A 14,841-nucleotide genomic window follows, 5' to 3' on the forward strand; every position below is an offset into this window, starting at 1 on the left:
ACATATCTGTGATTCAACAGTCTTACACAATTCACAGCGCTCACCGTAGCACATATCTTCCCCAATGTCCATCACCCAGCCACCCCATCCCTCCCACCCCCGACCACTCCAGCAACCCTCAGTTTGTTCCTGAGATTAAGAATTCCTCATATCAGTGAGGTCATATGATACATGTCTTTCTCTGATTGACTTATTTCACTCAGCATAACACCCTCCAGTTCCATCCACGTCGTTGCAAATGGCAAGATCTCATTTCTTTTGATGGCTGCATAATATTCCATTGTGTATATATACCACATCTTCTTTATCCATTCATCTGTCGATGGACATCTTGGCTCTTTCCACCATTTGGCTATGGTGGACATTGCTGCTATAAACATTGGGGTGCACGTACCCCTTCGGGTCCCTACATTTGTATCTTTGGGGTAAATACCCAGTAGTCCAGCTAGTATCTTTATAATCGTCATTCTGAGCTCTACTTCTGACATCTTACTAATGTCCATATTGATTAGGTCCCCGGCAGTCAGTACTGCCTCTTGTTCTTTTTTTTTTTAGGTGAGTTTTTCCACCTTGTCATTTTGTCCAGAGGAGAATAGATGAATGAAAAACAAAATACTAACAGGGTAACAACGACCCCAGAAAAATACACACTGAACAAATCAGAAGAGACCTTCCAGAAAGTGGTTGCTTTTCTGTTCAGAGTTGCTCCTATTCTTTTCTTTGACCTTCTGTTGAGTTTGTAGGTGTTCAGAATGGTTTGATACCTATCTAGCTGAGTTCCTAGGACCAGACAAAATTTAGGTCTCCTATTCCTCCGCCATCTTGCTCCTCCCCTGGACTTTAAGAATCTTAAGTGCAAGAACATTATCTCATTCATATTTCTGTTACTGCCTTCTCAATAACTTGAATGAATGATTTAACTAATTAATCTAAATGAATGACTCTATGCTAATAATTAATTCTTTAACCTAAATAACCCACCTAGAACCAATTTTTATATAAAATAGCTGAATAACATCTGCCTTATTTTATTTTATTTTAAAGATTTATTTATTTATTTTAGAGACAGAAAGAGGGAGCCCCAGTGCACATGAGCAGGGGCAGAGGGAGAGAAACTCAAGGAGACACCATGTAGCTGAATGCGGGACTCGATCTTGACCCTGAGATCATGACCTGGCTGAAATTAAGAGTCTGGTGTTTAGCCGACCCAGGCATCCCACAACTGCCTAATTTTAATTGATCTAAACATGTCTACTATATATTTGTTTTTGTTTTTCAGTTGAAACTAGGCTGGGAGTAGATGTTTGTACTTCCATGTACTGCTCATGGAATTATTCTCAATAGCCAGAGGTAGAAACAACCCAAATCTCCATGGACAGATGAATGGATATACGAAATGTGGTATATACAAACAATGGAATGTAATTCAGTCTTTAGAAGAAATGAAATTCCAGTATATGCTGCAACATGGATAAATCTTAAAAACATTATGTAAGTGAAATAAGCCAGACACAAAGGGACAAATACTATATAATTCCACTTATACCTGGAATGGTCACATTCATAGAGACAGAAGGTAGAATTGTTACCAGGGCTGGAGAGAGGGAGGACTGAGGAGTTATTGTTTAATGGGTACAGAGTTTCAGTTTGGAAAGATGAAAAAGTTCTGGAGATGAATGATGGTGATGGTTGTACAACAGTGTGAATGTACTTAATGCCACTGAATCACACACTTAAAAATGGTTAAAAAGGTAAATTTTATATTGTGCATATTTTACCACAATAAAAAAAGAATTATATTATAACATGTTACACACACACGTAGATTCTCCAGATGGTATGGATGGATGGGTGTCCATGCCTTAGAACAGTTTTGGCTTGGTAAAGTTAGAATGGAGGCTAGTGAACATCACACATTGGGAAGTCTGCCATTCATCCTAGGAAACACTTGCCTCTATTTGGGAGGCAAGAAAACACAGAAAGTTTGGGAGATTGGGGCAAAAGTCCTGGGTGGGGCTTAATCCCACACTTATGGTGGGATTAACCACTGCTTAATTGACATAGCGCTCAAGGATCTCATGAGAAACAAACAAACAAACAAGCTTATTTTTAGACTATAATTAAGATTTTTTTATAGGACTGAGACATAGAGAAGAAAACAGAGATCCTGGAAAAAAATCTTCATGAGTCAAGAAGTCTTGCAGGATAGGTCAGACTGAAACAGGCATCAGTGTTGGCGGGAACACCTGCAGGTACAATGGAATACTTAGTTGGCCATCTCTTTAAACCTTCCCAAAGTACCTTTGTGGTCTGAAAAGTAGAGGCCTGTGATGTAAGGGAAAACAAGAAAGAGGGTCAACAGTTCTCTGTAAGAATCAACCTAAATGACCTGGTCATGGAAAGTGAGAGGAACTCTCCTACCCAAAGAAGAAGGATGGCCTGATGGTAGAAGGTGGGTTCATGCTGGTGTCAGCGGCCAGAGGCATCAGTGTTGGAAAGCAGGCCTGGCAGCACTATATAGGTTCAAGGGCAGCAGAACAGTGGTCATCAAGAATGTTGAGGGCAATGGATTTCATGATGCAGGAATTGGGGAGCAGCTGGCTATAGATCAGCTTATGTATAAGAACCAAGAGAAGCTTGGTCAGCTTCTAATTAAGTGTAGGCACTGAGAGCACTGAGGAATCAAGTATTCCTCTAAATGTGAACTCTTTGAACTCATCAGTGTGTGAAATCAGTCATGAAAATTTTATATGGTATGGACATATTTATAATATTAAGGTGAGAGCCTAATTTCATATAAATACTAATGGAATTTTCTTTCTCTGATTAATACTTCTAACATTAATTATTTCTATCCCACCCACCTTCAACCTTAAGACCTGAGAACCTCCAGAGCTAAGAAAACACAACAATTATAGAAACTGCATCTCTTATTTTCAGCCATTAATATGGAAACTTCTACTTGGATTACCATCATCATCTATTTTAGGGCTAATTTTACTTTGAGTTAAATAACTATATCACTATAAACCCAGCAAAGAGTGGGAATAAGGAAAAAAGGCTTTTCCCCCACAAAACATGCTTTAGGTGCAGCCTTTCGGATGGAGGATGTAGTCCATTCTACTCCACCACTGAAAATGTTTAAAATGCAAAACAAATGAGTCCTGTAATAAACAGTTTTCTAAATATATTTAGTATTTCCAGATATATTCCCCCAGAACACTGTACAAGGGAGAAAATAACTTAACATTTCTAGTTATAAGAAGAGGAAACTATAAGCTGTTTTTGCTCAGGATAAAGATGTTTCACTCAGCAGGGTAATACCTGGGTTGTTCAAAGGCAGAGAGAGAGGAGAAATGAGACAAAACCATATAGTAGCAGCAGGAAAAGAAAGACTCTGCAGTTGAAAACATTTATAGGTAATGTGAGTACCTCTGAGGGTGGTTGTTCAACAATTTCTTATTCTCTTACAATTGTGCTTTGTGATTGATCAGCCTGGGGATAGATATCTGGTTCAAAGTGAATCAAACAGATGTTTATATTATTCATATAATTTTTTTCTATCCCCATTTGACAAATGAAGACATGTTTTAGTTTTTTTTCCTTTCCCCATTTTACAAATGAAGAAACTCTCAGAGAAATTAACTTACCTGAAGCTACGAGGATAGTAAGCGATGGGTTGGGATTCAAGAGATCTGTTCAAACCTAACTCTCATGCTATTCACATGGGTTGCAAGGATTTATTCACCATCAGCATACCAACTGAAGCTAAATGTTGATTTGCACATATTTAGATGGTGAGACTAAAATACTTACCATGTATCTATTTTGGAAATAAGTCACATTTTCGGAAAATGGGATTGGAATGTAAATGAGATTTTTTTAAAGCTGTAATATAAATATATCATGGGTTTTTTGAGATAGTGTCATAAAGAAAAACTTTAAAAAAGAGAGTGGGAGGAAAGGCACTATTTAGGATACTGCCATATTTCTGATCCTAGTGGTTGAGACTACATATAAGAAATTATTTAATGCTGATGTTACCTCTAATGTATGAGTGTAAGAGGAAAATAATAATTTCCAAGTGACTGGAACTAAGGGGTTAGTAAGCCTGTGTATAAATGAATGTCAAGGACCAGTGGTGTTTGGATTTGCCATGGGTAAAATTGAGGGAGAAGGAATAGATTATGGTCATATTTGTACTCTGCAGTCTTGAACAGAAGCTTGCAAATGGTTGTTGGTCAACAATAAAAGTTTGTTAAGTGTCAACTATACTTTAATTTTAAAAAAACTTGTAGAAAAATGTTTGTTAAGTGAATTCAAGTGGACGTCTAATCATTATTTTAATTGTATTTTCAACAATATGAAGTCTTAGAGAAGTAGCAATAATTTTTTTAAAGATTTCTTTATTTATTTGAGAGAGAGAGAGAGAGCATGAGCAGGAGGGAAGGGCATAGGGAGAAGGAGACAGGCAGACTACCCACTGAGCCGGGAGCCAGACTCATGGCTAGATCCCAGGATCCTGGGTTCATGACCTGAGCCAAAATCAAGAGTCGGCTGCTTTAACCGACTGGTTAAGCCACCCAGGCGCCCCAGCAATAATTTCTATCTTGGGACAAACACAGGTTTTATAGTAAGTTACTGTATCTTCTATAATATGGGGCTCTGTTTTAAAAGCTCCATAACACACAGTCATCATGAATTCTTAGTTTGGCAAATTTTTCTAAGGCGAGGGCTATAAAAAAAAAGTTCTTGGCTGAAAAGTGCTTTATTTGATTTTTCAGATTTTTCTAATGATTGATTTATATTGAGAGGACTTAATCCCTCACTGGGCATCTACTTTCCTGCAATCATCTGTACTGTGGAAGTGAGGCAGGCATGTCTTGCCAGTTGGGGAGAGCTATCTCTGCCCCAACTGTCAACCTCTAATCTTAAACCTAGCTAAATTAGCATTAAAAACTCAGGGTAGGGGAGTCTGGGTGGCTCAGTTGGTTAAGTGTCCAACCCTTGATTTCCACTCAGGTCATGATCTCAGGGTCCCGGGATCAAGCCCTGTGTCAGGCTCCATGTTCAGCACAGAGTCAGCTTGTCCTTCTCCCTCTGTTTCTCCCCTGGCTTGTGTTCTCTCTTTCTCTCTCCCTCTCTCAGACAAATAAATAAAATTTAAAAAAAAAATCAGGGTGAAATAGAAGTCTTTACAGGCCAATGGAAACGGAGTTTACCCCAAGTCATACGAGAGGGACTTCTGCAAAATGTACTTTAGTAAAAAAGAAAATTATTTCAGATGAAGATCTAAGATACAAAAAAGAATAAACAATAATAAAATTGTTTAAAAATTAAGGAAAATCTAAGCATATATTAACTGTATATATATATATATATAACCCTAGTAGTGTCTACTTTTCAGGGCAGAATAAGCTAAGATGGAACAAAATACTGCTATTCAGAAATGAAATTAACAAGGATGAATTTCTAAAGCATTATGTTTAGTGAAAGAAGTCAGACATAAAACATTGTGTGAATCCATTTACATTAAAAATTTAAAAAGCCAAATTTATAGGGGCAAAAAGTAGATCAGAGGTTTCCAGTGGCCATGATTGGTAGAAGGAGACTGCCTACAGAGAGACCCAAAGAAACCTGGGATGATGGGAATTGTCCGTATCTTGACAGGAGTATGAGTTACTTGACTATATTATGAAATAGTGATTCTTCTCCTTATATCATATGGCTTTACTTAACACCACTCTTTTTATAAGGTAGCCTGTTCCTGGTGTGATGGAAATGCATTGTGTTCATGAGCACAGTAATTACTATGGTAAATAACTTTTATTGGTCGGCACTATGCAAAGAAGCTTGTACGCATTCTCTTATACAATCTTCACAATAGTTTCATATTTTCATACACATTTTGTATGTAAAAAAAGTGGGTTGAGGAAGATTAGGTGATGTGTCTGGTAATTTCTACCAATGAATGTTTGAGGCCATTCTTTCTGACCTGTAAATATCCAGGGAATTGATAATACAAGCGATATTTTCAAAACATACAAATCTGACACCTATATGATGATACAGTGGTGGGCCCCTAATTTTAGCTTGAAGTAGCAAAGTACAGGTTTTACTACATTGATTTGCATTTCAAGTTTGCAATTGTCCACTAGTGGCATAGAAAGAATAGCATGATTCTAGATTCTTACTAAATAAACAAATGTTCAGATATCTTAATAGAATATACTCGCCAAAATATACCCCAGAAATACTCAAACAATTATAGGATTTAAGTGAGTGAGATTCTTAACAATAGTTTTTTTTGTAATTTGATTGTCTTAAAAATAAATCATTGAAACCACAGTGACCTAGTTGACAATAATTATTTGATTTTGCTGCCTAAAATGTAGCCCTTATCACCTCTGAGAAATTCTCATATTTATATTTGGAGGCATTCAAAATATCAGCTACAAAGCGACATATCTGTTAAAGGGTTAGTATCCAAAATATATAAAGAACTGATACAACTCAACACCCCCAAAACAAATAATCTGATTAAAAATGGGCAGAAGACATGAACAGATATTTCTCCAAGGAAGACATACATATGGCCAACAGACACATGAAAAGATGCTTAACATCAGTAATTATCAGGGAAATGCAGATCAAAACTACAATGAGGTATCACTTCACAGGGATCAGAATGGCTAAAATAAAAAAAGAAACAAGTGTTGGCAAGGATGTGGAGAAACAGGAACTTTTGTGCACTGTTGGTGGGAATGCAAACTGGGTGCAGCCACTGTAGAAAACAGTGTGGAGGTTCCTCAAAAAGTTAAAAACAGAACTACCTTATTATCCAGTAATCCCACTACCATGTATTTACCTCCAAAATACAAGAACACCAAGTTTGATCAAAGGGATACAGACACCCCTATTTTATACCAGCATTACTCACAATAGCCAAGATGTGGAAGCAGCCCAAGTGTCCTTTTATCTATCCTATAGATGGATAGATAAAAAAGATAAAGACCCATGTGGTCTGTATATACCCATATATAATGTAATATTACTCAGCTATTAAAAAGAATGAAATCTTGCCCTTTACAACAACATGGATGGACCTAAAAAGTATAATACTGAGTGAAATAAGTCAGTCAGAGAAAGACAAATACATATGATTTCACTCATATGTGGAATTTAAGAAACAAAACAAACAAGAGAAGGAAAAATAGAGAAAGACAGAAATATCAGCCAGGGATCTGTTAGGTACTACTTCTATAGAGTGCTTAAAAAAAAGTCTTTAATCAGGTTCTCTAGGGGTTTTTTGTTTTGTTTTGTTTTGTTTTTTTAATCAAAGAACTCAAAACCAGTGTGACTGATAGCTTCACCCAGGAAATGGTTCATGTGGGGGAAATAGAATACGCTGAAGTGGGTCATTTAGTCACCATCAAAGGAGTAAATTGTTCACTGTGAAGTTAAAGAAGTGAAAAAGAGCTTCTCAAGTGAAGAAAGCAATGAAACAGAGAATGACTTAGGAAATACAGCACAGTATGCTACTATGAAATACTGCTGGTGAGCCAAAAAAAGAATTTCATGGCCTAAACAATTTTTGAAGACTCCTACTAAGGTGATAAGTTTTGCCATACAGATAATGTTGGAAAGAAGACATTACTTTCTTCAAATATTTTGTGTTCTAACCCGGAGCATGGGTGATGAACAAGAGAAATGCAGTAATGCATGTACTCCATCAAAATATTTGTTCTGTCAGTTTTACTCCCTTTACCCCTCTACATGTTCCAAGAAAGGAAAAATGCTGACCAGGCTGAGATTAGGTGAAGAGCACATAAACAAAACATTTCAGTGTTATTTTAATATACAGTCTCAAAGTACTTAAAATTTTACTTCAGTTGTCTACTTATTGTTCGTTGAATAGTTATTAAAGAGTAGAGAGATAACTTATGCTTATGAATCAAGCCAGGTTACAGAGTTAAAGGCATTACTCTATCTCCAGCTGACTCATGGCTGAGTTTGCCATGATGTTTGGTCATTTTCCCTAATCGATACATTTGGTCATTTGTTGTCCCTCCTTCCACCAACAAGGAAAAAGGGTTTTAAAACTATCACTTAATTGCTAAGATCCTTCTTAGGTGAAAGAAAAAAAAAAGCAACAGCAAGAAAGGACGTAACAAGTAAAAATCATCATTTACATCCACAATGTCAATCATTCTTATGAAACTATTGAACAATATTAATTTAGGGAGTGATGGCATGAATCTGTACTAATTACAATACATAAAGTTCCAAACACAGGGCCCTTCTGACCCCCAGGAGGTTGTCACACATTAACAGTTTATGTTCATTGTACATTTAACACGTGCCAGTTGATGTGCTAAGGACTTGAGTTTCATTACCTCATTTAATTCTCATGGTAAACCAGTGAGAGCTATAGGACCATTTTCCCTGAATTTATAATTTAATAATGGTAGAAAGAAAACAAAGCCATGTAAGTCATTTGCATGCTAAGGCGCACACATAGCCTAAAAATCAAGGTGATGAAAAGATTAAAAGAGGGAACAGATTAAAAGTGGAGGGACTGAATTAAGTCCAGAAGCTGAGAACTGAATAGTTTGTTACAGATGGAATGAAGAGCACACTATTTCTCAGTCAGTAATTACAGACTCCATTATGTCCAGGATTCAGACGTTAAAACACAAAAATTACAAAACGTCAGCCTCATTGGCAAAGGTAGAATTTCATTTCTGAGGTGTTTTGACTACTAATCTGGGAAATCAAGACCTCTCAATTCATCGGTTAGTGAATTGTTGGGATATGTTCATTTCATAACATAAAATTAACTCAATGAGCATAAGCTAATTGGCAGTTTTAATGATAATCTAAAATTCTCATTTCACTTGGGGTAAATTAAAGAACTTTCTCTGTCTTTATGAAAAAGAATAGATGGCTAAGGCCATTCTCAATTTAAATAAATTTCCTAGAATCAGGGAGATTACCCCAGACCCAAGGAAGCTGCTAAATCCTTTCTTCATTTTCTTTAGTAAAACAGGTCAAACACTCTGTATCCAGGACTGACACTGCTCCTACACAGAATGACCCAAAAATCTTAGAGGAAAAAACTAAATGAAAATCCCCTTTCTCCCTGATGGCCATATTGTTTTAGTTATCTCTTTGGAAACTCTAACTTTGGATAAATTATTATGTCTTTTGAAATATGTGTAATAATGAAGAAAGTAAATGGAAATTTTCCATAATCTTTCTCTATGATATTTCATACAACATAATTTTAGATGAAAGATATGCAGAATTATTTTTACTAAGTTGTGTCACAAAGTGAATGCTTGATGATAGATTCCAACCCTTTCGTGAGGTGCAGGCTTAGCTAGGCAGAACTGGTAGTCTGGGTAGATTAATTTAAGATTTAGGAGGGAAACTAAATCTTTTTTCTTTTTCTACCCATGTTATTTATTTTATTTTAATTTCAGTATAGTTAATGTACAGAGTTATATTAGCTTCAGGTATGCAACATAGTGATTCAACAATTCTCTACATTACTCAGTGCTCATCATGATAAATGTACTCTTTAATCCCCTTTATCTATTTCACCCATCCCCCCATCTACCTCCCCTCTGGCAACCATCAGTTTGTTCTCTATAGTTAGGAGTCTGTGTTTTGGTTTGTCTCTTTTTTTTTTTGTTCATTTGTTTTGTTTTTTAAAGTCCACATGTGAGCGAAATCATACGGTATTTGTCTTTCTCTGAATGACTTATTTCACATAGTACTATACCTTGTCGATTTACCCATGTTGTTGTAAATGGCAAGATTTCATTCCTTTTTATGGCTGAGTAGTATTCCATTATATATATATATATATATATATATATATATATATATATATATATATATATATATATATATTACCTGTTATATCTTTTTAAATCGGTGTTCTCATATTCTTTAGGTAAATACCCAGTAGTGGAATTACCGGATCATATGGTAATTCTTTTTTTTTTTTTAAGATTTTATTTATTTATTTGAGAGAGAGAGAATGAGAGATAGAGAGCACGAGAGGGAAGAGGGTCGGAGGGAGAAGCAGACTCCCTGCTGAGCAGGGAGCCTGATGTGGGACTCGATCCCAGGACTCCAGGATCATGACCTGAGCCGAAGGCAGTCGCTTAACCAACTGAGCCACCCAGGCGCCCTCATATGGTAATTCTATCTTTAATTTTTTGAGGAACCTTTATACTGTTTTCCACAGTGGCTGCACCAGCTTGCATTCCTACCAACAGTGCATGAGTGTTCTTTTTCTCCACATCCTTCCTAACACTTTTTGTTTCTTGTGTTTTCGATTTTAGACATTCTGACAGATGTGAGGTGATATCACATGTGGTTTTGACTTGCATTTCCCTAAGGATTAGTGATGTTGAGCTTCTTTTCATGTGTCTGTTAGCCATCTGTATGTCTCCTTTGGAGAAATGCCTGCTCATGTCTTCCATCCATTTTTAATCAGATTATTTGTTTTGGGGGTGTTGAGTTGTATCAGCTCTTTATATATTTTGGATACAAACCCTTTATTGGATTCATTTGCAAAATATCTTCTCCCATTCAGTAGGTTGTCTTTTAGGTTTTTAAATTATTTCCCCTGCTGTGGGAAGCTTTTTATTTTGATGTAGTCCCAATGGTTCATTTTTGCTTTTATTTCCCTTGCCTAAGGAGACCTATCTAGAAAAATGTTGCTAGGGCTGATGTTAGAGGAATTACTTCTTGTGCTCTTTTCTAGGATTCTTTTGGTTTCAAGTCTCATTTTTAGGTCTTGAATCCATTTTGAGTTTCTTTTTGTTTAGAGTGTGCAAAAGTGGTCAAGTTTCATTCTTTTGCATGTGGCTGTCTGCTTTTCCCAACACCATTTGTTGAAGAGACTATTTCCCATTGCATATTCTTTCCTCCTTTGTTATATACCATATGATCATGGGTTTAGGTCTAGGCTTTCTATTCTGTTTCATTGATATATGTGTCTATTTTTGTGCCAGTACCATGCTGCTTTGATTACTACATATTTGTAGTATATCTTGAAATCTGGAATTGTGATACCTCCAGTTTTGATTTTTTTCTAGATTGCTTTGGCTATTCAAGGTCTGTTGTGGTTCCATATAAATTTTAGGATTATTTATTCTAGTTCTGTGTAAAATGCCATATTTTGATAGGGATTGCATTAAATCTGAAGATTATTTTCAGTAGTATAGATATTTTTAAAATATTTGTTCTTCCAATTTATGAGCATGGAATATCTTTCCATTTCTTTGTGTCACCTTCAGTTTCTCTTGTCAGTGTTTTATAGTTTTCAGAGTACAGGTCTCTCACCTCTTTGGTTAAGTTTATTCCAAGGTATTTTACTATTTTTGGTGCAATTGTAACTGGGATTTTCTTAATGTCTCTTTCTGCTACTTCGTTATTAGTGTATAGAAATGCAACAGATTTCTGTACATTGATTTCGTATCCTGTGACCTCAGTTCTAATAGTTTTTTGGTGAAGTCTTTTGGGTTTTCTATATATAGTATCTTGTCACTTGTAAATAGTGAAAGTTATACCTCTTCCTTACCAATTTGGATGTCTTTTATTTCTTTTCCTTGCCTGATTGCTGTGGCTAGGGCTTCCAGTACTATGCTAAATAAAAGTGGTGAGAGTAGACATCCTTGTCTTGTTCCTGAGCTTAGGGGAATGCTGTCTGTTTGTCACCATGGAATATGATGTTAGCTCTGGGTTTTTCATATATGGCCTTTACTATGTTGAGGTATGATGTTAGCTATGGGTTTTTCATATGTGGCCTTTATTATGTTGAGGTATGTTCCCTTAATTTTTGGTCTTTACTTGGTCTTTGTTGAGAGTTTTTATCATGAATGGATGTTGTACTTTGTCTAATGCTTATTCTGCATCTACTGAAATAATCATATGGTATTTATCCTTTCTCTTGTTAATGTGATATATCATGTGGATTGATTTTTGAATATTGAACCCCCTTGGATCCCAGAAATAAAAACCACTTGATTGTGGTAAATTATTTTTTAATGTATTGTGGATTTAGTTTGCTAATATTTTGCAGAGGATTTTTGTATCTATGTTCATTAGAGATAATGGCCTGTAGTTCTCTTTTTTTGTAGTGTCTTTATCTGGTTTTGGTAACATGGTAATGCTCACCAGGAATAAATTTGGAAGCTTTCCCTCTTTTTTGTGTGGGAGTGGATAGTTCAAGAAGAATAAGTACTAGCTCTTCTTTAAATGTTTGATAGAATGCAATGGTGAATCCATCTGGTGGTGGACTTTGTTGGGAATTTTTTGATTACTGATGCAATGTTATTGCTGATAATCAGTCTGCTCAAATTTTTTATTTCTTCCTGGTTCATTTTTGGGAGGTTATATATTTCTAGGAACTTATTCATTCCTTCTAGATTGTCCAATTTTTGGCATATAATTTTTCATAATATTCTTATAATCCCTTGTATTTCTGTGGTGTCAGTTGTTATTTCTTTTCCTTCATTTCTGATTTTGAGTTCTTTCTCTTGTTTCTGTTTTTTTTGGGGGGGGTGTTTGTTTGTTTTTCTTCTGTTTGGTTTGAGTTTTTTTTTTGAGTCTGGCTAAAGGTTTATCAGTTTTGTTGATCTTTTCAAAGAACCAGCTCCTGGTTTCTTTGATTTGTTCTATTGTGTTTTTGATTGTTGTTGTTGTTTTAGTTTCTATTTCATTTATTTCTGCTCTAATCTTTATTTCTCTTTTCCTTCTGCTTGTTTTGAATTTTGTTTGTTCTTCTTTTTCTAGCTCCTTTAGGTGTAAGATTCAGTTGTTTGAGATTTTTCTTGCTTCTTGAGGTAGGACTGTATTGCTATAAATTTCCCTCTTAGAGCAGCTTTTGCTATATCCCAAAGATCACATACATGCAACAGTCAGGGGTTAGTCTGAGGCTTGGGCCAATTTTTAAATATGTCCAATTCTCAACATCTTTGTTATATGGTTTGGGGTCTGTCTCATTCATGCACAGCCAGGGGGCGAGCCTAAGACTTGTGCAGGTTCATAGCAAGTTATGGAATCCCCCTCTTCAGCCCTCTACCCTCTGGAATTTCCTCCCACCTACCTCCTGCATCTTGACCCAATCTGCTTCTTTTCCAGATTCCTATGGTCAGATATATAGGATTCTATAGGACGTTTGGCTTCCCATGACTCTATTCAACGATGCAGCTGTGTAAGAAAAGAATAGAGCACACACAAACACGCACACCCCATCTGGGCGCTGTCCCACGATTTGACTTCCTTTCATAAGCCATCTATTAATCATGGGAGAGATGATGTAGTGGGGATTTCTTGCCATGGTGAAAGCAGAACTTTGTATCAACACTTAATTATCTGAAACGTTTTTATTTTGCCTTACTTCTGAAGGATTTTTTGGGGGATATGGACTTCTAGGTTGACAGCCTTCTTTGCCTTCTTCCTCACCCCTTCCCCCTCCCCCTCCTTCTTCGTCCTCTTTTTCCTCTTCTTCTTCTTCTCCCCTCCCCTCCCGTCCTCTCCCCTCCTCTCCCCTCCCCTCTCCTCCCCTCCCCTCCTCCTCTCTTCTCCCCTCTCCTCCTCTCCTCTCCTCTCCCCTCTCCTCCCCTCCCCTCCTCTCCCCTCCTCTCCTCTCCCCTCCTCTCCCCTCCCCTCCTCTCCCCTCCTCTCCTCTCCCCTCCTCTCCTCTCCCCTCCTCCTCCTCTCCCCTCCTCTCCTCTCTCCTCCTCCTCCTCCTTCTTTTCTTCTTCTTCTTCCACTTTAACGAAGTTGTCCATTGTCTGGCAATCTACAACTTTTATGATGAGAAGATAGCTCTCATAGTTATTGGAGTTCTGTATGCATTGTGTCTCCTTCCTCTGCTCAATAGATCTTTTTCTTTATCATTTGTTTTCTATAACTGACCACGATGTATCTAGATATGGCTTTGGTTTTATCTGCCTTGTTTGGTCTTTGCTAAACTTCCTGGATCTATGGGTTATTATTTTTAAAGAAATACAGAATATTATTTTTGAGACCAATGTTTCCTTGTGTGTTTTTCTGATTCAGTATTTCTCGTATTTCCTCCTTACGTGCATATTTGAGAGGAGCTCCTCTTGTGGGTTTCCTTCTCACTGGCATTTTTCTTTTATACTTCTAACTGTTCTGACAGTCCCAAATTCCATCATCATCTGACTTCATTCCTGCCTAAGTTCTAGCTTCCTCACACACCAGGTCTGGAGAATTCTCTCAGGGGAAAACCCATATAAAATAGAAATCACTCATGTATACAAAGATAAATAGTTCAACTTGTAAGTTCTTTTAATAATAATTTATTATTTATTATTGACCAGTCGTTGATTATTGACCAGTCTGATTTATATGTATGTGTTGGTGTACACGCTGAATTTTGTGAATAGGGTAAATGGGACTTTAATCTAATCGCAAATAAAATACATGTATTTAAAATTGTATGGTATTTTAGATCATTGATGTATAGAGACACTATCAACTAGAAAAAATTCAAAATTAATGAAATCTTTTAAGTGTTTAGAAAGAGCACAAAGGTTGGAATCAATAATCTGTGTTCTACTTCTAGAGTTTTTTTAAAAAAATAGCTGTATAACTTTTGAGAAATCACTTAGTGTATTTTTCAAATAAATATAACCTCTTGTACTCTAAAGGATTATAACTTTTCTGCTCTAGCACATTGTCTGCTTAGGAATAATTCAGTTATTCATTTGAAAATTTTTTTCTGAAATTCTACTGTGTATGCCAAGCACTGTGTAAGCACCAGAAATAAAATGATGAACAAAACGTTAATAT

Source organism: Zalophus californianus, chromosome 3, assembly GCF_009762305.2.
Source record: "Zalophus californianus isolate mZalCal1 chromosome 3, mZalCal1.pri.v2, whole genome shotgun sequence".
Lineage (NCBI taxonomy): Eukaryota > Metazoa > Chordata > Mammalia > Carnivora > Otariidae > Zalophus > Zalophus californianus.